This window comes from Anomaloglossus baeobatrachus, chromosome 11 (assembly GCF_048569485.1).
Source record: "Anomaloglossus baeobatrachus isolate aAnoBae1 chromosome 11, aAnoBae1.hap1, whole genome shotgun sequence".
Taxonomy (NCBI): domain Eukaryota; kingdom Metazoa; phylum Chordata; class Amphibia; order Anura; family Aromobatidae; genus Anomaloglossus; species Anomaloglossus baeobatrachus.
This window is the reverse complement of record NC_134363.1, coordinates 27173010-27196528: the sequence shown is the minus strand read 5'-3', so window position 1 is coordinate 27196528 and position 23519 is coordinate 27173010. Positions and strand designations below refer to the sequence as shown.

General features: G+C 46.3%; 1 pseudogene; it reads left to right on the top strand.

Moving 5' to 3' along the window:
- LOC142255760 (chemerin-like receptor 1) overlaps nucleotides 1-22615 on the top strand; it is a 27392-nt pseudogene extending 4777 nt beyond the window's left edge.
- The last annotated feature ends 904 nt before the right edge of the window (nucleotides 22616-23519 follow it).

Below are 23519 nucleotides of genomic sequence, written 5' to 3'. Positions count from 1 at the left end.
TCGCGGTCCCTTGTGGGGTAGGCTACTTCTCTGTGCCCTCTCCTGGGTCCTATATATGAGTCTGTGTCCCTGGGCCTATGGGTGGTGTGGTACCCTGGAAGTCACCACACACGGCTGGATCAGCAGACCGCTTGCAGCTGTCGTCTACTCTGGGGTCCAGTACCCCCTCGTGCATAGTGCCTGGGATCTGTCCACCCTCAGGCTATTACCTCCTAGTCGCCTTTTGGGGGTCTCCTCACAATCCTCACACCCCTCTCACTCTCTGGCTCCTTTCAACTGTCACTCCTTCAACTGTCGTTTTTCCTCTCTGCCAACTCTGCCTAGCAACGCCTGTTGCTTCCCACAAGCCACACCCCTTTCCCAGGCTAACAGCTAAGGGATTGGTTCTCACACCTGACCACTGTTAACCCTCTACATGCTGCACCCAGGTCTCAGGGAATGTGCCCCTACCTGTGTGTGAGGTGTGGGTTGTCAGCATAGGGTGTTCCAGAAAGCCTTAGGATCCTGCAGATCACTGGGGTAGCATATCCCAGGGTGCTGCATGTCCGTGTGCTCTACACGTCAAAATGTCCATTTTTCTCCGGCATCACGGGTGTCACACGGAACGCAAACAAACCACACAGAGGTGTTCCATGTGACACGCACCGGAGAAAACACATGTGTTTGAGAAAAAACAAAACAAACTTTACTCACCTTCTCCAGCCCTGCTGTCTCTACCGCTGCTGTCACTTGCTTCCGACCCCCGCTCATTATGTTCATTGCATATTCACTTAACTGCGGCCGGAAGCAGCAGCAGGAGGGAGTCGGCAGGACCGGAGACCGAAGATCAGCACCACAGGCAGCAACGCCAGGGACAGGAGAGCAGAAAGTTCCCGTTCTCTGTGTGTTATCACGAATAACACACGGAGAACACACGTGTGCCATAAACACTGCTCACACAGGGCAAAACCCACCTTTGAATACGCACCTTCCGTGAAAAACGGGCGTAATTTTCACGAACGTGTGAAAAAGGCCTAAAACAGAGTCTTGGTCACTACTTCTTGCAGCCATTAAAAATAGTTTCAAAAACAGAAGGCCAACTTTTACTTAAAACATTTATGGTAAAAAAATAAATATATTTTTATTCATATATTGATTTATTTATATCCTAAAATATCATTCAGAAAATATGTTGTCTGTGTTTATATGATGCTATTTTCTGTTATCAGGTTATTTGGAATTATATGAAATCTGATGCCTAAGGGCGGCTTTGCACGTTGCGACATCGAACGTGCGATGTCGGTGGGATCAAATCGAAAGTGACGCACATCCGGCGTCACTTTCGACATCGTAGTGTGTAAATGCTAGATGATACGATTAACGAGCGCAAAAGCGTCGTTATCGTATCATCGTTGCATTCACCGACATTTCCATAATGCCGGTGCTACGACAGGTACGATGTAGTTCCTCGTTCCTGCGGCAGCACACATCGCTGTGTATGAAGCCGCAGGAGCGATGAACATCTCCTACCTGCCGCCGGCGCTATACGGAAGGAAGGAGGTGGGCGGGATGTTTACATCTGCTCATCTCCGCCCCTTCGCCGCTATTGGCCGCCTGCCGTGTGACATCGCTATGACGCCGCACGACCCGCCCCCTTAGGAAGGAGGCGGGTCGCCGGCCAGAGCGACGGTCGTAGGGCAGGTGAGTGCATGTGAAGCTGGCGTAGCGATAATTTTCGCTACACCAGCTATCACAAGATATTGTACCTGCGACGGGGGCGGGGACTATCGCGTGCGACATCGCAGCATCGGCTGGCGATGTCGCAACGTGCAAAGCCCGCCTAAGAATAGCAATGATTTCTTGATAAATATCAGTTACAATTAGAGGTGAGTGAACCTGTTCGATAAAGGTTTGTCAATTTGAAATTCGCTATGAGCCTCAACCTGTTTGGCTCAGACTCGGTAACCTGAGTACCTGAGCACTTTCCCCAAAAATCGGCAAAGTTTGGTTTTGTTCGATCACTGGTGCTTTTCTAATAGCATGCTTTAGGATAGGATTGTGTTGCTGTATGATGATTGTGGAGAAGTGTTTAACGAGTAGAGGGGGCAAGGACACAGAAGAAGCTAAAGGTGCGCGGCGCCATTTCTTTTCCTTAACTTTGTTTGCAGATGTTCCTGCAGCCAATCATGGCATAGCAAACACCCACAAGCTTCACACACAAGGGCTTGTATGATTTGCTGCCTAAGTCACATGTCCATCTGCATATAAAATGTGGACATGCGGCATCGGCACCATTTGTGAATGATAAATATTAGGGAAGGTGCTGCTGCTGGGGCTGCTAGACAATTAGCTTAGCTAAGGATTTAATGATAGGTAGTTGAGCTAGGAGAGTAATAGTATAAAATAGGGATGTGCAGTGTAGGGAATGGTGTGTGAGACAAATCGGCATTTAATGAGAGAAATAGGGATTGCTACTTGTCAGTGCCTGCTAAAGAGTTGCCAGTGACGGATCTAAATGGGTATTGATATTTATTACTGCCTGCTCCAAATTAGCCAGTGAACCACATTTCTACGTATTGTTAGTACTGCCTGCTGTAAATTTTCTAGTGAAATAGCTAAAACGTTCTTGGCAGTTTTCATTGCCTGCCCAAAATTATGCAGTCACCAACATTTCTAGATATTGTTAGTTAGTACTGCCTGCTGTAAATTTGCTAGTTAACTAGGTGAAAATGTCTTGGCACTTTTCATTGCCTGCTGAAAATTATGCAGTCAACCACATTTTTAAGTATTATTAGTTAGTACTGTATTCTTCAAATTGCTAGTGAAATAGCTAAAATGTTCTTGGCAGTTTTCATTGCCAGCTCAAAATAATGCAGTCACCCACATTTCTAGGTATTGCTAGTTAGTACTGCCTTCTGTAAATTTGCTAGTTAACTAGGTGGAAAGGTCTTGGCAACCCTTTTGCTTCCTTGTTTTACAGTGTCCAATCACAGACATGCCAATATTTGACATGGTTGTTATGGGCAGGGAGAGGATGGTTTTTCCAATCCAATCATTTACAGATCCTTGGCTAGATCACCAATTTTGCAGTAAATTATTGGATGTCCAATCACAATCTGTCCAAAGATAGTACAACTTTAACATTTTCTGATCTTTTCACTAGCAAATTTACAGAAGGCAGTACTAATTAACAATACTAAAAAATGTGGTTGACTGTCTAATTTTGAGCAGGCAATGAAAACTTCCAATACCTTTTTATCTACTTTCCTAGCAAATTTAAAGCAGACAGTACTAACTAACAATATGGAGAGAAGGTATGCACACCAGTCACTATGCAAGGGGAATACATGTAATAGCAGAAACTGCTGTGTGACTACTGGCCTGAAAAATACAATAGCTATATGTGCAAATGAAAAAATGACAATGGAATCTGCATTACTGCCATGAAATATGAATAAATATAGCTATTGAATTGATCAATGCAACAGAGCCCCAAAACCTTGTCACGGTATTCTCTTATTTTTGGTGTCCCTAGCTAATGTGTGTCTTCTCATGCAGTTAAAAAGCTTACCATGTATAGGAAGCCTATACACAGGCTATATATGCATAATGTGGACCGGCAATAGGTATGGGTGGGGTCGGATTCACAAACGAAAGACTACAAACAAATCAAGAATATTGTTTGGAACACTATTCTGAGTCTGAACTGGGTGCAAAAACCTAAAACAATTTCACTATATGGAGAGAAGGTATGCACACCAGTGACTATGCAAGGGGAATAAATGTAAAGCAGAAACTGCTGTGTGAATACTGGCCTTTATTTGTTTGTAGTCTTTCGTTTGTGAACCTGAACCCACCCATACCTTGCTGGTCTACATTATATATATATAGCCCGGGTCTGAGATTCCCATACACGGTAAGTTTTTTAACTGCATGAGAGGACACACATTAGCTAGGGACCCAAAAAATAAGAGAACACCGTGAACAGGTTTTGGGGTTCTGTTGCATTGATCAATTTAATAGCTAAATTTCTCTTTATTCATATTTCATGGCAGTAATGCAGATTCCATTGTCATTTTTTCATTTTCACATATAGCTATTGTATTTTCATGCCAGTATTTACACAGCAGTTTCTGCTATTACATGTATTCCCCTTGCATAGTCACTGGTGTGCATACCTTCCCTCCATAAAGTGAAGTTCTTTTAGGATTTTGCACCCAGTTCAGACTTCGAATGGTGTTCCAAACGTTATTCTTTATTTGTTAGTACTAACAAGACCTAAAGATGTGGATGACTGCGTAATTTTGAGCAGGCAATGAAAACTGCCAATACCTTTATACCTAGTTCACTAGAAAATTTAAAGCAGGCACTGCTAACTAACAATACCTAGAAATGTGGTTAACTGCGTAATTTTCAGCAGGCAATGAAAACTGTCAAGATCATTTCGCCTAGTTCAAAAGCAAATTTACAGCAGGCAGTAATAACTAACAATTCCTAAAATGTAGTTGACTGCGTAATTTTGAGCAGGCTATGAAAACTGCCAAGACCTTTTTAGCTATTTCACTAGCATGAATGAGATGGAGGTAATCAATCTCTCTGATTTTGTTTTAACTGAGAAGCAATTAGAAGTTTTAAATTTGGGACTCACTTTCTCCCCCGACTCTAACTTTGATTTCTTCACAGTAATCAAAGATTTACATCTATTCTCAAGAAAGCTGATATTACATAAGTTACATTCAAGAGGAAATACAGATTCTCAACTTTTCACAAGGAAAGAGTTGGAGGCGATTTAAATTTTAAGGGACTTGGAGGAGGAATAATCATCTGCCTTTTCAGGTAATTTTCCACAATGTGTGTTACCCAGGTCCACCACATTCCCTCCCTTTGCTTTATGTTCACAGGTTGAAATATTTAATAGATTAGTTATGGACGACTTGAGTAAATTATGTAAATCGAGTAGTCGGCACAACGTCTCGGTAAAACAGAGGAAAGTGATTCAAGAATTGAAATCCATGGAGGGGGTTGTTATCAAGCCTGCGGACAAGGGAGGGAATGTGGTGATTTGGTCTGTTCAATTATATGAGTGAGAGGCCTTTAAACAATTGAGGGACTGGAATGCATACACATCACTCCCTTATAATCCCACCAGCAAGTTCATGTTGGAACTAGTTGGCATTCTTGATAAGGCCCTAACTCAAAGTATTATTACTAAAAAAGTCTTTGAGGGTCTCCACATTAAATTTCCTGTAACACCAACTTTTTACCTGCTGCCTAATATACATAAAACCCCCCGTTGTCCCCCGGGATGTCCTATTGTCTCTGGCATTGGAGGGCTATGCGATCCTGTATGCAAATTCATTGAGTATTATTTACATCCTTTAGTTGAGACACTGCCCTCTTATGTCAGAGACACCTCGGACATCCTGAGGAGGATTGATGGATTTTTTTTGGAACACGATGCTCTTTTGGTATCAGTAGATGTGGAGACCCTCTATTCCTGTATTCATCATGAGGATGGCCTTAACGCCATAAAATTCTTTTTACGCATGAGAAACAGGGAGGTTCCTCTGCAGGATTTAATCCTCGAACTCTTGGAGTTCATTTTGACACAGAATTTCTTTCTATTCAAGGATCGGTTCTTCCTCCAGAAACGTGGTACTGCAATGGGCGTGGCGTGTGCGCCATTGCACGCAAACCTCTTTCTCGGGTATTGGGAGAGGGAGGGTTTTTGACGATGGCGCCTGTGCCATTTCCCAGTTGCAGTGCTGGCTCCAGTACATAGATGATGTTCTTATGAACTGGAGGGGAACCGACCTTGAATTACAAGCTTTCATTTCCACTCTGAATTGTAATAATCGTAACATCAGGTTGACTTTTAAGAGCAATCCAGAGGAAATTGAGTTTCTTGGATATAAATGACGCGGGCGGGGAGGAGGGTGTCAGCACACTACGCTCACCCCTTCTGCTCGGGTCCGGCTGTTGCTGCTCAGTGGAGGCTCGAGCTGTGGGCCGGATCCCGGGGGTTCTCGAGCGGCACTCCTCGCCCGTGAGTGAAAGGGGGGGTTGTGTATGGGGATTGTTGATTGTCCGTGACGCCACCCACGGTTGTGGTGATTTCACCACCGCTGCTCAATATGGGGATCCCGGGGATGGTGATGCGGAGCAGCCAGGTGTTGTGTTGCCCCTCCGTGGGTAGGGGTTGGTGATCCCTGGGCCCGGTGATGAGATGGGAGATGCAGGGCCTGGTGGGCGCAGGGACGCGGGGGCAGCGCTGTGCCTTGCGGCACTGTGGTACTCACTCAGCCTGAGACGTTGACACAGTTTTACGGTAAACCACACGGCTGGAAAGACGGTTCCCATGGACGGCTGCACTTGCTCTCCCAGTAGGTGACGGTGATGTCCGTCTGACCTGCACCTGATGTTTCTAAGTTGGTAGCGATGGGTCCCCACCGGTAACCCGCTCCCTGGCTTCAAGCTGGACCGGAGGAGCTCTACTTTGCCCGCAGACGCTGACCCTGAGGAACTGGTGCCTTGGCGGTGGCGGTGTTCCCCCTTAATGGTTGGACTGTTGCCTTCAATCGGGACTTGGTTGTTGGGGGATCTACGTCCCCTTCACTGACGGATTCGGCAAATTATGGCGACTCCTAGCCTTGCCGGGGTCCGAGAGGCCCCTGCCCTGGTGCTGACTGTCCTTTGCACGCTGCTCCAGACCGCCGGGTCACTACCCGTCCGCGGTCCTTCCAGGAACTCCCGAACAGTCACCCCTCTGGACAGTCACCGTCGTTGCTGACCTTGCTGACCCTGTCCTGCACACAGCTGGACTCACTTCAGGCTTTCTTTCTGTCACCTTTCACTTTCCTTCACTCCTCCTTTACCACTTCACTTCCCTAGCTTAACTTCTTGTTTTCTCTTTCCACTTCCTCCTCCTAAACTGAACTTCACTCTAGCCCTGTCTGGGCTCCACTGCTTGGTACTTCCTGCCTCCAGAGCTGTGAACTCCTCGGTGGGCGGAGCCAACCGCCTGGCCCACCCCCTTGTGTGAACATCAGCCTCTGGAGGAAGGCAACAAGGATTTTGGTTTAGCTTTGGTGTTCCTAACTGGGATGTAGGGTGTGGTGGTGCAATGACCTGTGACCCCTGGCTTGCCCAGGGCGTCACATAAAAGTCTTGATCATGCCAGACAGATCTGTTCAGACTTATGTCTTTAGAAAGAGACATCAGTGAGTAGTTTGTTGCATGCTACATCTTCTCATTTGCCCTCAACTATTAGGGCTGTGCCAATAGGGCAATTTTTGAGAATTAGGAAGGTATGTTCATCAGACTCTCTTTTTAAGAATCAGGCAAAGGAACTCTCCCAACACTTTAAAAATAGGGGTTACAGCTCAAGGAATATTACAAAAAGGGCTTTTTTAGAGCTAGGGCCACACCTAGAAATCAACTCCTCTCTACATCGGTGAAAAAGGAATCGAAGATTCCAACTATTAGATTAATTTTTACTTTTAATAATCAGTGGGATGAAATTAGATGTATCTTGACAAAACACTGGCCAATTCAATTAACGGAACCCACCCTTATAAATACCCTCATGGATCGACCCCCTCCTGACTGCTAGAAAAGGGAAAAACCTTAAACATCATCTTGTTCACAGCCACTATATCCTCAAAAGTACCCTTCCATTCAATACGGGTAAACCCAGATGGGGCTGTTTCCCTTGTGGTTCATGTATATCTTGCAGGGATATTGAAAGAACTACCTCTTTTGTGTCGGTGGATGGTCTGAAGGAGCTCGAGATCAAGCAGTATATATCTTGTAGTATGAAATATGTTATATATTTGGCCAGATGTGGATGTAATCTGGCTTATGTAGGTCTGACTTCTAGATAGATTTGTGTCCGTACACGTGAACACGTAAGAGACATTCTGGCAGCAAAGGATGTGACTGACCTTGACTCTTTGAAGACTTTAGGCTGTTTCATAACTGCAATCCAGCTTCCCTCAAAGTGAGGAGGATAGACAAGCTCCACTTTGGTTCAAGGGGAGGCAACTATAAATAAGCCTTGGCATGACTAGAATGTGGATGGATAATTGTGCCGCCCCGATGACGGCCGGGGTGCTTGGATCCGGGGGGGGTCGTGGCTCGAGGGGTCCGGACCCGAGTTCGATGGACACTCAATACCGTAAAAGGGGGTTATTTACAGGGGACGAGTTTGTGACGCCACCTGCGGGTTGCAGTAATGGGAGTACCACCGCTGCTGGACTGCTGGAGAGAGGACCGGGGCGGATGGTGTGGAGCAGCAAGGTGTCAGTCCCTCCGCAGGTAGGGAAGGCCCCAGCCTCGGGGTGGTGGTAGATTCGGGAGGACAGGGTGCAGAAATCAGGGTGCTCACTGTGGGTAGTTGTGGTGCAGTATGGGGTAAAGAATGGAGACACACACACTGCAGATAAACCAAAGTCTCTGACTACCACTGCTGCTGCGGGGAGCCCGTCCAGGTATCCTCTCCAACCGGTGTCACTTAGTGATCCGGAGCCTACCTCCATGCACAAGTTAAAACAAAAAGCAAGCACCAAATGTGCACTATAGCACTAAACATTCCAAACTGTACTTATTATAAAAAAAAATTTTTGAGATTTTTGGCAAAAAATTGCAATTTCTTGAGCTGCTTCGCCACGTCACGGCAAATCTCATTTGAAGCAGTCCTACACTAAAATATTTTTATAAAATGTGCCATACGGCCTCACATATGAATAGTAGAACTGCTCTTAGCAGCACTCACCTGGTCTATTTCAATCCCGTACCCATGACTGAGTCATGGCTGTGGGCGGGACAGGTCCAAGCAAATGCTGCATGAAGTAAATAGCCTGTGGACAAAGCCTGATGACTTAATGTGAACAGTCACCAACCGCCAAAATCCAGACAGATGGAATACATCCCAAATTGGGGTGCATAGCAAGGTGGAGGTCAACCACCGACCAATTCAATGAAGAAAAAACAAAAAGCCAGCACCAAATGTGCACTACAGCACTAAACATTCCAAACTGTACTTATTATAAAAAAAGTTTTGAGATTTTTGGCAAAAAATTGCAATTTCTTGAGCTGCTTCGCCACGTCACGGCAAATCTCATTTGAAGCAGTCCTACACTAAAATATTTTTATAAAATGTGCCATACGGCCTCACATATGAATAGTAGAACTGCTCTTAGCAGCACTCACCTGGTCTATTTCAATCCCGTACCCATGACTGAGTCATGGCTGTGGGCGGGACAGGTCCAAGCAAATGCTGCATGAAGTAAATAGCCTGTGGACAAAGCCTGATGACTTAATGTGAACAGTCACCAACCGCCAAAATCCAGACAGATGGAATACATCCCAAATTGGGGTGCATAGCAAGGTGGAGGTCAACCACCGACCAATTCAATGAAGAAAAAACAAAAAGCCAGCACCAAATGTGCACTATAGCACTAAACATTCCAAACTGTACTTATTATAAAAAAATTTTTGAGATTTTTGGCAAAAAATTGCAATTTCTTGAGCTGCTTCGCCACGTCACGGCAAATCTCATTTGAAGCAGTCCTACACTCCGTGCACAAGTTGTTGTCTGTTGATGGCCCCGTGGCTTGAAGCTGTTGGCCCAGCTCACTATGTGTAGTGTAGCTGTGCTCCTAAGGGCTGGCACTTGGGACCTCAGTAGGCTGCTTTTGACTGGAAAACCCTGTCCCCCGCATTGTGCTGATGCCCTCAGTCTCTGAGCGTCTAGGAAAGTTCGTGCAGATCCTCTCTCTCTCAGGTTAATTGTCAGGATGTTGAATTGGCTCCTGACCTAGGTTCCTGTACCCCATCATGCTCGGTCAGTTCTGTTGGGCCTCTTTGGTGCTGACAGTCTTCCAAGACTACATCCGTCATACCTCTGTCCAACGTCCCTGCAACCAGCCTACGACTCCTCTGGTCCTGCCTCCAGAGCTGTGAACTCCTCGGTGGGCGGAGCCAACCGCCTGGCCCACCCCCTGGTGTGAACATCAGCCTCTGGAGGAAGGCAACAAGGATTTTGGTTTAGCTTTGGTGTTCCTAACTGGGATGTAGGGTGTGGTGGTGCAATGACCTGTTACCCCTGGCTTGCCCAGGGCGTCACATTCCCCCTTAGCAAAATGCAGACCATCCGCGGGCTGCCCGTCCAACAACGGTTTTGTTTTTCTGCAAAATATAACATTGCAAACGGTAACATATATACATTTTTAATAATTCTTCCCATAACGGGAGGCACTTTTCTTAAGCGTTGCATAACGGTTTACGGTTACGGTTTCCGCTCTCTCCCACCCAAGCAACCTGGCCCTGATGCTGCCCCTACAGCCCAGGCAGCACCCCTTGACCCACAGTCCAGCACACGGTACCCAAGCGGGATCTGTCCTTCCCCTCCAGAGGGTAGCCACCGGTTCCTTTGGTGGCTGGGCCCCAGCCTGCTCTGCTGAGGGCCCTCCCTCCAACCTGCCTCTCCGGAGGCGGCATTGCGGAAACGGTAACGGCAAACAACTTATTTACAAGCCACTTAACGTTTGTGGTTGCCCTGCAAGTTCACGGGCTTGTCCATGAGCAGTTCCTCATGCAAACTTTTTAAACGGTCCCCACGGGGACAACGGTGCCGGCTCCGGCCGGTTGCAAATCAAGCAGACAATCAGGTGAAGTACACGGTAATCATTTTCATCATTTTTCAAAACTTTCAAACGAAAACACAACAACTCAATGGTGGTCCCAACGGGGACTGGACAACGGTGCTCCGCTGCCCTACTCCAGGCCTTCAGCTTCATCCAAGGGAGGGGGTGCAGGACTCACTCTGCTCTCCTGGCTGCCCCGCAGTTTCACATCCAGGGCAAACCACCCCCTCTCTCCGCAGTGTCGGGTGTACTGAACAATGTCTCCCGGCATTAGGTTGCGGCCGGGATGCTCCTCAGGCAGGTGGGCATTCACATCCCGCCGGGCCACAAACACTTCGGCCTCCAGGCCCGGTTCATAGATAAACCCGTAGCCCCGGCGGACATCAAACCGCCTCACCTGCCCCTCGTACAGCGGACCCCGGACACGGAACGTGGCCTGGCGGAGATTCTCCTTCTCCCGGATAGCTCGGGCCACCAGCTCGGCCTTCTTCCGTTCCCTCTCAGCGATCTCCAGGCCCAGCGGTACCGGCTCCCTATTCCAATACTGCGCTGCTGCGAGCGCCGGCGCACGGGTCGGGCCCCGCGGGACATTCTGGACGTTGCCCACTGTCAGGAATCTGGGCGGCGTGTCCCGCGGTGTCTTGGCCTTGGGCGCTGCCTTACAGCAACAACCCGGTGCTACCTCAGCCGAGGTGTGGGGGATGGGCATAGGGGCTTTCCGCTGCTGGGCCTTCGGCTCGGAGCGGGTCATCGGCTCCGGCTCGGGGGACGTTTCAGGGGATGCCTCCGGTTCAACCTTCGGAATCTTCCACGGTAACACCTCCGGTTTACTGCGGGCTCTGGCTACAGGTTGGCCCGCCTGGGCGGGGACGCTGGGTATTGCTACCGGTTGCGGTGGCAGCAGGCCTAATGGCGGGGTCACGGCCTCCGGGACGGGTGGCGAGGAAGGCAGCGGGGGAGAGGGCTTGGACCGGGTCCCGCAGCCGCGATGACTGGCCCTTCCAGGGCATCGGGGCGTGGGTCACTCACCCTCCCTTTCTCCGCTTCCTCCTCGCGTCTCCGCATGGTGGCTATAACGTCCGCCATGTCGGTCTCCCACTCCTCCATGAGGAGCTGCATCCTGACCTGCAGCCGTTGGTAGAGCTGCGCGGTCCGGATTTCCACCCACGCCGCGGTTCCAGGTGCGGGGGCTACGGTGCCGCGGGACGGCATCCACATGGTGACTTCTTCTTCCAGGAACGGTATGTCCGCAGAGTCCTGGCGTTCCTGCTTTTATAGCTGCAGCTACATGCAGCCAGCCGCCATCGCGTCCCCCTTAGCTCTTTCCGGCCACTCCCCTCTCGGGGCGGGGTTTTGGCCTTCGCGCCTCTGCTACTCGAGAAGACGCTCGAGCGGGAACTTTTCGCGCCAAAGATGGCGACTTCTGAAATTTTTCAGCCGGATACCTCCGGCGGTAACAAGGCGCACCTCTACCAAACAGCAGAGCGGTAAGATCCTGTTCGTGACGCCAAGTTGTCGCGGGTGGGGAGGAGGGTGTCAGCACACTACGCTCACCCCTTCTGCTCGGGTCCGGCTGTTGCTGCTCAGTGGTGGCTCGAGCTGTGGGCCGGATCCCGGCGGTTCTCGAGCGGCACTCCTCGCCCGTGAGTGAAAAGGGGGGTTGTGTGTGGGGATTGTTGATTGTCCGTGACGCCACCCACGGTTGTGGTGATTTCACCACCGCTGCTCAATATGGGGATCCCGGGGATGGTGATGCGAAGCAGCCAGGTGTTGTGTTGCCCCTCCATGGGTAGGGGTTGGTGATCCCGGGGCCCGGTGATGAGATGGGAGATGCAGGGCCTGGTGGGCGCAGGGACGCGAGGGCAGCGCTGTGCCTTGCGGCACTGTGGTACTCACTCAGCCTGAGACGTTGACACAGTTTTACGGTAAACCACACGGCTGGAAAGACGGTTCCCACGGACGGCTGCACTTGCTCTCCCAGTAGGTGACGGTGATGTCCCTCTGACCTGCACCTGATGTTTCTAAGTTGGTAGCGATGGGTCCCCACCGGTAACCCGCTCCCCGGCTTCAAGCTGCACCGGAGGAGCTCTACTTTGCCCGCAGACGCTGGCCCTGAGGAACTGGTGCCTTGGCGGTGGCGGTGTTCCCCCTTAATGGTTGGACTGTTGCCTTCAATCGGGACTTGGTTGTTGGGGGATCTACGTCCCCTTCACTGATGGATTCGGCAAATTATGGCGACTCCTAGCCTTGCCGGGGTCCGAGAGGCCCCTGCCCTGGTGCTGACTGTCCTTTGCACGCTGCTCCAGACCGCCGGGTCACTACCCGTCCGCGGTCCTTCCAGGAACTCCCGAACAGTCACCCCTCTGGACAGTCACCGTCGTTGCTGACCTTGCTGACCCTGTCCTGCACACAGCTGGACTCACTTCAGGCTTTCTTTCTGTCACCTTTCACCTTCCTTCACTCCTCCTTTACCACTTCACTTCCCTAGCTTAACTTCTTGTTTTCTCTTTCCACTTCCTCCTCCTAAACTGAACTTCACTCTAGCCCTGTCTGGGCTCCACTGCCTGGTACTTCCTGCCTCCAGAGCTGTGAACTCCTCGGTGGGCGGAGCCAACCGCCTGGCCCACCCCCTGGTGTGAACATCAGCCTCTGGAGGAAGGCAACAAGGATTTTGGTTTAGCTTTGGTGTTCCTAACTGGGATGTAGGGTGTGGTGGTGCAATGACCTGTGACCCCTGGCTTGCCCAGGGCGTCACATAAAAGTCTTGATCATGCCAGACAGATCTGTTCAGACTTATGTCTTTAGAAAGAGACATCAGTGAGTAGTTTGTTGCATGCTACATCTTCTCATTTGCCCTCAACTATTAGGGCTGTGCCAATAGGGCAATTTTTGAGAATTAGGAAGGTATGTTCATCAGACTCTCTTTTTAAGAATCAGGCAAAGGAACTCTCCCAACACTTTAAAAATAGGGGTTACAGCTCAAGGAATATTACAAAAAGGGCTTTTTTAGAGCTAGGGCCAAACCTAGAAATCAACTCCTCTCTACATCGGTGAAAAAGGAATCGAAGATTCCAACTATTAGATTAATTTTTACTTTTAATAATCAGTGGGATGAAATTAGATGTATCTTGACAAAACACTGGCCAATTCAATTAACGGAACCCACCCTTATAAATACCCTCATGGATCGACCCCCTCCTGACTGCTAGAAAAGGGAAAAACCTTAAACATCATCTTGTTCACAGCCACTATATCCTCAAAAGTACCCTTCCATTCAATACGGGTAAACCCAGATGGGGCTGTTTCCCTTGTGGTTCATGTATATCTTGCAGGGATATTGAAAGAACTACCTCTTTTGTGTCGGTGGATGGTCTGAAGGAGCTCGAGATCAAGCAGTATATATCTTGTAGTATGAAATATGTTATATATTTGGCCAGATGTGGATGTAATCTGGCTTATGTAGGTCTGACTTCTAGATAGATTTGTGTCCGTACACGTGAACACGTAAGAGACATTCTGGCAGCAAAGGATGTGACTGACCTTGACTCTTTGAAGACTTTAGGCTGTTTCATAACTGCAATCCAGCTTCCCTCAAAGTGAGGAGGATAGACAAGCTCCACCTTGGTTCAAGGGGAGGCAACTATAAATAGGCCTTGGCATGACTAGAATGTGGATGGATAATTGTGCCGCCCCGATGACGGCCGGGGTGCTTGGATCCGGGGGGTCGTGGCTCGAGGGGTCCGGACCCAAGTTCGGTGGACACTCAATACCGTAAAAGGGGGTTATTTACAGGGGACGAGTTTGTGACGCCACCTGCGGGTTGCAGTAATGGGAGTACCACCGCTGCTGGACTGCTGGAGAGAGGACCGGGGCGGATGGTGTGGAGCAGCAAGGTGTCAGTCCCTCCGCAGGTAGGGAAGGCCCCAGCCTCGGGGTGGTGGTAGATTCGGGAGGACAGGGTGCAGAAATCAGGGTGCTCACTGTGGGTAGTTGTGGTGCATTATGGGGTAAAGAATGGAGACACACACACTGCAGATAAACCAAAGTCTCTGACTACCACTGCTGCTGCGGGGAGCCCGTCCAGGTGTCCTCTCCAACCGGTGTCACTTAGTGATCCGGAGCCTACCTCCGTGCACAAGTTGTTGTCTGTTGATGGCCCCGTGGCTTGAAGCAGATCCTCTCTCTCTCAGGTTAATTGTCAGGATCTTGAATTGGCTTCTGACCTAGGTTCCTGTACCCCATCATGCTCAGTCAGTTCTGTTGGGCCTCTTTGGTGCCGACAGTCTTCCAAGACTACATCCGTCATACCTCTGTCCAACGTCCCTGCAACCAGCCTACGACTCCTCTGGTCCTGGTCCACCTTCTGCAACCCAACTGCAGTCTTTCTATCTAGCTCCATGGGAGCTACCTCTCCAGCTCCTCTCACTTTGAGAGCTGACACTTTACTCCTCTTGTCATCCCTCCCACCAGTCTTCCTGACTCCTAGGTGGGTGGACCTATTCCAGCTAGACCAACCCACTGGTGTGTCTGACAGGTCATGGTGTGGGGTGTTGGTTGGGATTTGTGGTGCTGATGGGAGTGACACCGATTGTTGGGAACCTGGAACCATGGGGGGGTAGGCACTGCACCCTGGGGAAAGGATGCAGTTCCCTGTAGCACCCTGATATATTCTTGTGTGCTAAAGATAGTTACGTTGGGCACTATGTCGCCCCAGGTCCTGAGTGAATAACTTTAATTTGCCTCCTTTTTATAGTCTGTCCCAATTGCATTATTATTATTATTATTTAATATTATAGCACCATTTATTCCATGGCGCTTTACAAGTGAAAGAGGGTATACATACAACAATCATTAACATTACAAAACAGACTGGTATAAGAGGAGAGAGGACCCTGCACGCGAGGGCTCACAGTCTACAGGAGGAGAGAGGACCCTGTCCCGCGAGGGCTCACAGTCTACAGGGAATGGGTGATGGTACAATAGGTGAGGACAGAGCTGGTTGCACAGTGGTCTACTGGACTGAGGGCTATTGTAGGTTGTAGGCTTGTTGGAAGAAGTGGGTCTTGAGGTTCCTCTTGAAGCTTTCCACGGTAGGGGAGAGTCTGATATGCCGGTGTAGAGCGTTCCAGAGTATGGGGGAGGCACGGGGAGGCACGGGAGAAATCTTTTACGCGATTGTGGGAAGAGGAGATGAGAGAGGAGTAGAGAAGGAGATCTTGTGAGGATCTGAGGTTGCGTGCAGGTAGGTACCGGGACACTAGGTCACAGATGTAAGGAGGAGACAGGTTGTGGATGGCTTTGTATGTCATGGTTAATGTTTTGAACTGGAGTCGTTGGGCGATGGGAAACCAGTGAAGGGATTGGCAGAGAGGAGAGACTGGGGAATAGCGAGGGGAGAGGTGGAATAAGCGGGCCGCAGAGTTTAGGATAGGATTGCATCTGGTGATTTATCTGTGGGTTGATATACAATCTATTGGATTGATCTCTACTTTGGCTCTTGCCTCGGTATCTTTTAATTATATGTACTGTATATGTGTGTGTTCTTTTATTTTTATTTTTAATTGTTTGTTTCTTTTTCTTAATCATTTAGTGTATCTATTTATACTGGGTCTATTTTGGACTGATGACAATTGTTGTCTGCCATATTCTAATCAACACTCTTCTTCAGATTTGGATGTGGATTTTTTATAGCCGTATACCATTGTTACACATGGCTTTAAATACATTGGACATGTATTCTGGAACCCTTTATCTTCGCATTAATTGAATTAATATGTATGGGGATTTCCATTTGTATGTATAAGAATTTTAATAGAAATGAACGTTATATTATGAGGAACAATATGCTCCCTGCCCATCTGTGTATGGATAATAGACGGCGCGTTCCATTTACCATTATCTGTGCTATTAATTATTGTTTAAATGGAATAATTCCCCATTTTGTATAAAGTATACCTATTTTGATCTTTGTATATAATGCATGCATTGTTTTGATGGATTTATTATGCATTTCTATATGTGTCAATTAATCTTTTCGGGATAAAAGTATGATCAACTATTTATCTGTAACATCCATTGTATATTGGGATCATGGAAATCAATTGATTTACAGTAATAATACCACTTTGATTCTTTGCCCTTTGTTATGCCAATATTAAAGATACTACCTCATCCATACTCGCTGACATTGAGGTCCCGCACAATGCTTGATCTGCCCTGCTCAGAGCAGATCAAAGTGCGCCGCCGCAGGACCTCAATGCCGGCGAGTATGGATGACGTAGGACGCATCATGACCCCAGGCTTCAGAAGAAGGTGGACAAAGATGGCCAAAAGAGGATGTGCCGGACCAGAGAACAGAGACACCCATTCGACCGGTCTGCACCGTGTCGCCCTTAGGTGAGTATTATAAAGATGCCTTTTACGTTCTACACAGCATCAGAAGAATCTGTGGAAAAAAGCGCACATAGGGTCTTATCCGATGATAAATGGAAATATAACAACAAGACAGGTACTCACCTGCTATGGTTGTGACAGGCACAACTCCTGGAAAAGCCGAAACAATTGAATGTAAAGGAAGCGGTAAGCTGCAGCCCCGATATAGCCGTGGAGAAAAACAATAGAGATAAAAGAATCGGGTTTGATGCTGCGCTAAAAACCACAATGTCAAAAAGTTGTAAAAAATTCCTTTTCTTTATTTCCAAAAGTCTACGCGTTTCAAAGGCATGTCCGCCTTCTTCATCAGGACAAGGAAAAAGGCTGTTCTTTTATTTTTCCTTGTCCTGATGAAGAAGGCGGACATGCCTTTGAAACGCGTAGACTTTTGGAAATAAAGAAAAGGAATTTTTTACAACTTTGTGACATTGTGGTTTTTAGCGCAGCATCAAACCCGATTCTTTTATCTCTATTGTTTTTCTCCACGTTCTACACAGCGGCCTGGGCTCTTATACAGTCATATGAAAAAGTTTGGGCACCCCTATTAATGTTTTTCTTTATAACAATTTGGGTTTTTGCTATTTCAGTCTCATATATCTAATAAATGATGGACTGAGTAATATTTCTGGATTAAAATGAGGTTTATTGTACTAACAGAAAATATGCAATCCGCATTTAAACAAAATTTGACCGGTGCAAAAGTATGGGCATCCTTAGCAATTTCTTGATTTGAACACTCTTAACTACTTTTTACTGACTTACTGAAGCACTAAATTGGTTTTGTAACCTCATTGAGCTTTGAACTTCATAGGCAGGTGAGTCCAATCCAGAGAAAAGGTATTTAAGGTGGCCACTTGCAAGTTGTCCTCCTATGTGAATCTCCTATGAAGAGTGGCATCATGGGCTCCTCAAAACAACTCTCAAATGATCTGAAAACAAAGATTATTCAACATAGTTGTTCAGGGGAAGGACAAAAAGTTGTCTCAGAGATTTAAACTGTCAGTGTCCACTGTGAGGAACATAGTAAGGAAATGGAAGAACACAGGTACAGTTCTTGTTAAGCCCAGAAGTGTCAGGCCAAGAAAAATATCAGAAAGGCAGAGAAGAAGAATGGTGAGAACAGTCAAGGACAATCCACAGACCACCTCCAAAGACCTGCAGCTTCATCTTGCTGCAGATGGTGTCACTGTGCATCGGTCAACAATACAGCGCACGTTGCATAAGGAGAAGCTGTATGGGAGAGTGATGCAAAAGAAGCCGTTTCTGCAAGCACGCCACAAACAGTCGCCTTAGGTATGCAAAAGCACATTTGGACAAGCCATTTACATTTTGGAAGAAGGTCCCATGGACTGATGAAACAAAGATTGAGTTGTTTGGTCATACAAAAAGGCGTTATGCATGGAGGCAAAAAAACACGGCATTCCAAGAAAAGCACTTGCTACCCACAGTAAAATTTGGTGGAGGTTCCATCATGCTTTGGGGCTCTGTGGCCAATGCCGGCACCGGGAATCTTGTTAAAGTTGAGGGTCGCATGGATTCAACTCAGTATCACCAGATTCTTGACAATAATGTGCAAGAATCAGTGATGAAGTTGAAGTTACGCAGGGGATGGATATTTCATCAAGACAATGATCCAAAACACCGCTCCAAATCTACTCAGGCATTCATGCAGAGGAACAATTACAATGTTCTGGAATGGCCATCCCAGTCCCCAGACCTGAATATCATTGAACATCTGTGGGATGATTTGAAGCGTGCTGTCCATGCTCGGCGACCATCAAACTTACCTGAACTGGAATTGTTTTGTAAACAGGAATGGTCAAATCTACCTTCATCCAGGATCCAAGAACTCATTAAAAGCTACAGGAAGTGACTAGAGGCTGTGATTTCTGAAAAAAGGAAGATCTACAAAATATTGATGTCACTTTTATGTTGAGGTGCCCATACTTTTGCACCGGTCAAATTTTAGTTAAATGCAGATTGCACATTTTCTGTTAGTACACTAAGCCTCATTTCAATTCAGAAATATTACTGAGTCAACTTTTTGTATCCTTCCCCTGAACAACTATGTTGAATAATCTTTGTTTTCAGATCATTTGAGAGTTGTTTTGAGGAGCCCATGATGCCACTCTTCATAGGAGATTCACATAGGAGGACAACTTGCAAGTGGCCACCTTAAATACCTTTTCTCTGGATTGGACACACCTGCCTATGAAGTTCAAAGCTCAATGAGGTTACAAAACCAATTTAGTGCTTTAGTAAGTCAGTAAAAAGTAGTTAAGAGTGTTCAAATCAAGAAATTGCTAAGGATGCCCATACTTTTGCACCGGTCAAATTTTGTTTAAATGCGGATTGCACATTTTCTGTTAGTACAATAAACCTCATTTTAATCCAGAAATATTACTCAGTCCATCATTTATTAGATATATGAGACTGAAATAGCAAAAACCCAAATTGTTATAAAGAAAAAAGGTCAACATTAATAGGGGTGCCCAAACTTTTTCATATGACTGTATACAGCATGTTAGAATACTGTACATAAGAGTCCACTGGTGGTGGTCGCAGCTTATAGTCACCAAATCTGGTGACAGGCTCCCTTTAAGCATTTTTGAAAAACGCAGTCAGTCATCAAACAAAACCGAACATTGTCGACTTTGGGGGAAAGGGCTCGGGGTTACCGAGCCGAACAGGGTAAGGCTCACACCGAATTTGAAATTGGCAAACCTTTATCAAGCAAGTTTACTCATCTCTAGTGCATACTCCCTTGGGATTTGGTTCTGATCCACCACTTTCTTTTTGTTCAGCTTTATATAAGGGTACTTATGGTAAGTTAAGTCATTTAACAACTGTTTAGCCAAGATTCAAATAATAATGAAGATAAGGGCTGCACTTCTTAGTAGAGTTGCAGAGTTGGTAGTTTTGGCACTTCCCATTAAATAACTATTTTAAATATCCACAGTAAAATTTAATTACAAATCAATTACAAGTATGATATACATATTTACCAATTTTATATTCAAGCTCTATTAAGAGTTAATTACAACTATAGTCCCACATATTTCTACACTTTAGAATTAATTATAGGTCACCAATATTTCATCGTATTTAACCATTAAAGGGGTTCAACTCCCCAAAAGTATACATATCATTTATATGTTTCAAGGATATTCAAAGACCTTAGGGTTGATCTCTCAGCGTCACATGGGGCCTTGACAGCTATCGGGGGATAACCTCCAATCTTCAATAATTTAAATTAAATAGTTGAGGTGATCAAATTCAGATCAATACATCCCAGACAGGTAAAATTAAAACATCCCTCAACCAGTATACCAAAAGCAAAAAATATCCCCTATATAGACCAATCCAATCATAGAAAGCAATTCAAGGTCCTCTGTTCATTTAGCCCATTAGGGCAGACTGATTGAAAATGATAAATCCATCTGCGAGTAAGGGGTACTTTGCACGTTGCGACATCGCAGCTCGATGTCGGTGGGGTCAAATCGAAAGTGACGCACATCCGGCGTCGCTGTCGACATCGCAGTATGTGAATACTTTTACATACGATTAACGAGCGCAAAAGCGTTGTTATCGTATGATCGGTGTAGGGTCTGACATTACCATAATTTTACAGCAGTGACGGTACGATGTTGTTCCTTGTTCCTGCGGCAGCACACATTGCTGTGTGTGAAGCCGCAGGAACGAGGAACATCTCCTTACCTGCGTCCCGGCTGCAATGAGGAAGGAAGGAGGTGGGCGGGATGCTACGTCCCGCTCATCTCTGCCACTCCACTTCTATTGGCCGCCTGCCATGTGACGTGGCAGTGACGCCGCACGACCCGCCCCCTTAGTAAGGAGGTGGTTCGCCAGCCAGAACGATGTTGCAGGGCAGGTGACTGCATGTGAAGCTGCCGTAGCGATAATGTTCGCTACGGCAGCAATCACAAGATATTGCTGCTGCGATGGGGGCGGGGACTATCACACTCGACATCGCAGCATCGGCATGCGATGTCGCAACGTGCAAAGTACCCCTAAGACTTTATTCCAATCCCCTTTCCTTGGTGATGGGGACATTTGTTCAATTACACTGAAGTTTATATGTGTACATCTCCTCTGTTGACCAATCGTGCATGTCTAGACACTGGGGTATCCCTAGCATTCCGAATATCCCCCCAAAAGTTCACCCATCCGTTTGCGTAGTTCCCTTTTTGTTTTTCCTATATAATTCATAGGGCAATTACAGGTAATTAAATATATTACCTCAACAATCAGTTACAAGCCAATAAAGTTAAATTCAGCGGGGAGAAAATAATTAGACAAAGTTTTACATTTGAGGAATTAATTTTACTGAACAGTTTTACAATGCAGAATTTTCTTTAATTCTTAACATTGTTTCCAACCAGTTAGGTTCTCCTATGCTAATAAGACAGAATCAACTATTATCCTGTCATTAGGCTATAGGGCCAGTGAAAACAGAAAGCTACTGTCATACAATATGATTTGAAAATCTATTTTTTATTTTATTTTTCAGAAAAAATAGAAGAAAATATTCCTGACGTTTATAACGCAGATACCAAAATAATGGCGTACATTGATTTTAAAGCCATAGTCTACATGGTCATCTGCGCACTGTTGTGTTTGTTGCAATCATTGGAAATGGTCTTGTCATCTTTTTCGGCTTCTTCAGGATGAAAAAGACAGTCAACGTGGTGTGGTTCCTCAACTTGGCCATCGCTGATTTCTCCTTTACATTATTGCTTCCTGTGTACATTGCACTACTTTTTTCAGGAATTTGGTCAGAATTGTCATGCAACCCGCTGATAGTTTTTTGGACTCTTAACTCGTCGGTCAGTGTCTTCCAGCTCACGGTCATCAGTGTAGACCGTTGCATCTGTGTGGTGTTCCCGGTATGGTGCCATAACCACCGGAGACCAAGATTGGCCTTCATCATTGCCCTCATCATTTGGATAATTTCAATTGCTGTGATGATACCGTACTTGTTAAACACAGACACCACACAAAGTGTTGATCTAAAAGCATGCATTCTCAACATAGATATATCTATTTTCAAAACAATGGTAATTGTGAGCTTTGTTCTCCACTTCCTTGTACCTTTGATCATCATTGTCTCCTGTTATATCGTGATTATCCGGCACATGAGAAGAAGACGCATCTTCACATCTTCTAAGCCTTTTAAGACCATCCTGGCCATCATCATTGCCTTCTTCGTCTGTTGGTTTCCGACTCACTTCGTTTCCTTTTATTCATTATTTGGATCCATTGAGAAGAATTTTTATGTAATATATTTTGGTAGTTTAATTGCCTTCGTCCTGATAATCCTGAATTGTTGCATTAACCCCGTCCTCTACGTCTTCATTGGTCGAGATTTCCAGGAAAAATGTTGCGGCTCCTTCCAGGCCAAGTTTGAGAAAGCGTTTATGGAAGACGAAGAGAAGGAAGGCTGTAGGAATCAAAACAGGAATATAGCTCTTACAAGGGTTCATACACAAGACAATTAAGAAGTCATACATGAGTATGAATTAAGGGGGCTTTACACGTAATGACATCGCTAACGAGATGTTGTTGGGGTCACGGAATTTGTGACGCACATCCGGCCTCGTTGTGTGTGAAAGGTACGAACGACTGCTAACAATCAAAAATACTCACCTAATCATTGATCGTTGACACGTCGTTCTAATGCCAAATACCGCTGAAGGTGCTGGAAGCAGGTTGTTCGTCGTTCCTGCAGCAGCACACATCGCTACGTGTGACACCCGTACCTGTGTCCTCCGGCAATGAGGTGGGCGTCACTTTCTTTCAGCTGCTCTCTCCCCCTCCGCTGCTATTGGACGGCTGCCGTGTGACGTCGCTGTGATGCCGTACGAACTGCCCCCTTAGAAATGAGGCAGTTCGTCGGCCACAGCGACATCACTAGGCAGGTAAGTCCGTGTCACAGGGACTAACGATATTGTGTGCCCTGGGCAGCGATTTGCCTGTGACGCACAAACGACGGGGGCGAGTGCTTTCACGAGTGATATCGCTAGTGATGTCGCTACGTGTAAAGCCCCCTTTACACTAACACGCTGGATCAAATGTGGATTTTTAAGATCCATCTAAAGGAATTTTGTTTTGTTTTTGGCTTTTATTTAATCATTTAACAAAAATATATATGTATCAGATATCAGATATACTGTATACGATGTAAGGATTAAGTATATTTACTCTTGCTTATATTAACTAAAAAAACAGTAATATAATTACTTTCCTCTAGTATTCCATGTATTGGTTTTCAAACGTCTTTTTATTTTTTAAATACATGTATTCTAGGCTATTTAGAATTATTCATGCAACTGTACTTCCTCATAGTAATAATGCTTTCATGTGTGTTCTTACAATTATACAACACCTTATAGAGACAATGTCTTCTTGTGCTGCATTATAATATCTAATATACAAAGCTTAGTG